Below are 4,139 nucleotides of genomic sequence, written 5' to 3' on the forward strand. Positions count from 1 at the left end.
ATCACTCCTCACAATCGTCGATCGTGACAAGAGAGAGTGGATACAAAAAGTATTTCGTAATATGTATGTATGTGTAGCATCCTAGGAGTAGGTATAGGTTGAACTTTATATTAAAATTCTATATTTTCTAGTAAAATTGTTACTGCAAGAATCTATATGAGAAGTACAATCGTGATTTAGTAGTGTCTTTAGAATTGAAGACAAAATTTCGAACGTATCTTAAGAGCAAACGAAACACGATTATATATACAAAATTATAAGACTGCACACGTAACTCAGAATTGATAAAAAAATTCAGATAGAAGTCGTATCAGAATCGTATTCAATATTCTATGTAAAAATAATAAGTATATTTGGTACAAACGATTCTACATTTCTTTGGATCTGGTTAGTAAATACAAATAACTATCGTAGTTGTTTAATTGATATGCTTAATGCAATTACGTACGATTGATCAACGTGTAAAAATTGTCAAGAATTCATTATTATACAAATAATACGTTTTGCAGCCACTGTAACTCGTCCATATCCCCTGACTCAGTTTTCCCATCGATCTCACCCCTCGTTCTCACCCCCTCAGACTTTTATAAAGGTTTCGAGCGACGATTATAACGGGTGATCGTTAGCGATAACGATTAATGATGTTACAAGAATAAATCAATAACGCCTTATCAGTTAATGAAGGTGACGTCACGCCGACGTTGAAAAAAAAAAAATGGGATTGAAATAAAACGAGACGAAAGGAGAAACGGCGTAACGTTGCGAGCTCGTCGTCATTCTTCCATCACCCAATCATCGTTTCATAATTCTTCCGCCGCTTGACAGCGTAGGTACTCGCGTACCTAATCGTAATGATAATTGTGAGTAATTAACGTGATTAGTGGTTAATCGTGGTCGAACCGCAACGATCTCTCTTCTGTAAATTGATAATCATCCTGATTTATTAAATAATTTCAATTCTGCGCTAATTATTTTCAATCAACTATCAGAAATTAGAGTGATAATCAGAAAATTGTTTAATTCACCTCACAAAATTTTATATATACTCGTATACTTTTTTAATTAATTAGGAACATCTCCGATCATGAAGACTTCTAATCGTTTTTATATTGTGTTAAACTACGGCAATCGTTTTTGTAGTCTGGGAATGGAGATCGACGCGGTATTTTTACAAGAGAAAACTGGTACATATCTCTTCAGTCTACAATAGAAAGTCAAAAGGGCGGTGACCAACGAACGTGTGTTTGTGTGCGTGTATACACGTGTACCCAACTGTATATGTGTGTATGTATCTACGTGTGTGCGTATAATAGAGTACTATTGTACAGAGTATACTGTACAGAGGCCATAGTGTTCGCACCCCTGATATACCGTAAGGATTTTATATTCAATAATTCCAATTTAGTTCATTCCTCCATTTCTCCATTCCTCATTTTCTTAAATCGTTCCCAGCTTTCATTTTAAAATTTTATTCCTAATCACTTTTTAACTGGTTTCACATTATTTTCTTTTAAAGCGTCCTGATATGTATTACATTTTTATTTAGATTGAAACGTTGATAAGTAATTGTTTCCTGTTGCTTTCTCCTTTGTCATCTGGCTGGATTTTTAACGTATGCACTTGGAGCGAATTCAATTCACCGTTTCCGGTTCGCGGGACAGATTTAACGAGAAACAAATTGTTTCGTGAAATACCTGATGGCAACGTTGGCTAAAATAAGTATTTTAAGCTTTATTCACCTTTAATTATACGTAGGTAGATACAGCAAGATTGAACATTTTTCCAATATCGCTCTCCAATATTTTTACACAGTTTATGTTATCTTACATGTATATCTTCGTTGTGTACACGTATGTATACATATGTACGTATATTTCCCATTAAATTTTGATATTTAATAATCATAATTTTTAAAAATTTCTAGTCAGCGATTTTTGTCCATTTTTATTTCCTTCCAGTTTTTTTAATATATTTAAAGAAATCATTAATACGAAGCAAGTTTTATAAATAGGCGTCGTTTAATTATTAATCATTTCCCTATCGTGTTTCGTTATCGAACTGTTTATATGTCAATTTATGCTTCGATTCATTTTACACTCCTGTAATTGTTTCAGTATCGTGTTTGTTAATACATTTATTGGACACAAACTTGATAACCGAAAATAAATAATTTTATTTGGAAAAACCGAATGGAAGTCTGATTGGTCCCGGCGCGATGGTATTCAGGGCGCGCGTGTGTGTGTCAGTGTGTTCGTGTATTTTGTTATTAATAATATGTATGTACAGGACAAACGTTTTTCCCTTGCTTGTTCCTTTTAAAAATGTTTTCCCAAGCAATTTATTTTATCAACCACTTTTCACTAGATATGTGGAATTTCTATATGGAGGGAGATGTACGTGAAAAACTCTATTCTTCCTTTCTTATGAATATTGCTTTGCCTGTTATATACGTTTTTACTCGTCTTTTTTAAATCGGTATAATAATGACTGGTTGCTTCCTCGTTCATGCGAAATTATTATTATTTCAAGTGATACAGATAGACTTGGTGGTTTATATACAGCGAAATTTCGAAGCATTGTGCGATTAAAAACTGCGTTTCCTTTCGGTTTTTACATTAACTTCTCATTGATAACCTTTGAAAAATTGTTTCATTTTTTTTTTCTTCTATTGTATATAATTTACAGCGGCCACGAAAAGTATCTATGAAAATTTGTATAAAATAAAATTGACCAAAACACTTGTTAAGAGAAGTTCCCACCTAATCGATAATCAAACGTATAGACACGATTAATCGATTAATAAAACAGATACGTATTTTTATGATAATTTTTGCAGCGTACGTACTGTACATTATATACAATATTTTAATTCGTTTATAATTATGTATATAAATTTTATAATCCATGAAAAATTCTTTTCTTAAATACCGCGTCTGAAACAATGAACGGGTACCCTTTGTACAAATGAATTTCAGCGACAATGAAAACAACTGATGTCTATTATAATTAATTATCGTTAAATAAGCATGTAATTTATGTATACTGAGATGATGTAATTACGTGATAATCGTTTCACTACGTATTAACAAAGCGTATGTTGATTCAAGTTAGTGTCTTAAATCTGCTTGTTTATTTTTTATATTAAAAATCGTAATAAACAGGGGCATACGGTGGAAAAAAATTGATTGGATATGTCGGTTTGCGAATTAACGTTAACAAAGAAATAAGAAGTGATTATGATTCATACTGCAAATTCTCATTACGCGAGAAGTAAAAATATAATTATTATAAATTATCATAATTAAATATTTGTTCTCTTTAACGATTTTAATAAAAATCAGAATATTAATTAAGCCGTATTGCTTCTAATTTCTTGGTTAACATTGACTCGCTAAGTGTAACAGTGAAAAATCCAAACGGTCCATTTTTTTTCACCTTACGCCCACAAATTCGTCCCATCATTTTCGTTTAGTATCACCCTGTATATCTCTCAGTGTGTGTTACGTGTGTTTTTATCAACGCAATACAATTTGTATTGTCATTCGCTGTGTTATCTTCCTCACACTGTTCAATCAATCAAATTAATTGTTCAATTACGTGGATTAACTCGTGAATTTTTCTCCCGTGATTGTGTTCGTAGTTTCCTCGTGTACGTATGTATGTGTGCGCGCGCGCGTGTGTGTGTGTACTTCGCCAAAATGTGATGTTGCACTTCTGTTTATCGTTTATTGTTCCTCGAACGCGCCCCCTTATTTATTATTATACATAATTGTCGTCTGTTCTCCATTCGTCGAGGTATTATTTCTCTCTCCGTTATCCGCGACATCGTGTCACATTTTACTTTACAACATATGATACAGTAAAAGTTATTTCGTTAAGAGTAATAAATTATTGTCAGGAAATTATCTGATAATTATTCTTGTACGGACGGCACTGGATCGATCATACATGCAAATCTGATTAATCATCAGGGCTTAATGATATTATGATTTCCCACTGTCTGTCCCCTTTTGTAAATGAAAATGCAATCCAAATGAGTGCGGTGCAGTTGGGAAAGTAGAATTTTGCAAACGACCTCGTTGAAATCCTCTTTGAAGTTCTATTTAATAAAATCAGTAAATCAATCACTTCGTATGAGT

The sequence above is a fragment of the Ceratina calcarata genome, unplaced genomic scaffold (assembly GCF_001652005.2).
Source record: "Ceratina calcarata isolate Rehan_Ccalc_2016 unplaced genomic scaffold, ASM165200v1 scaffold584.2, whole genome shotgun sequence".
Taxonomy (NCBI): domain Eukaryota; kingdom Metazoa; phylum Arthropoda; class Insecta; order Hymenoptera; family Apidae; genus Ceratina; species Ceratina calcarata.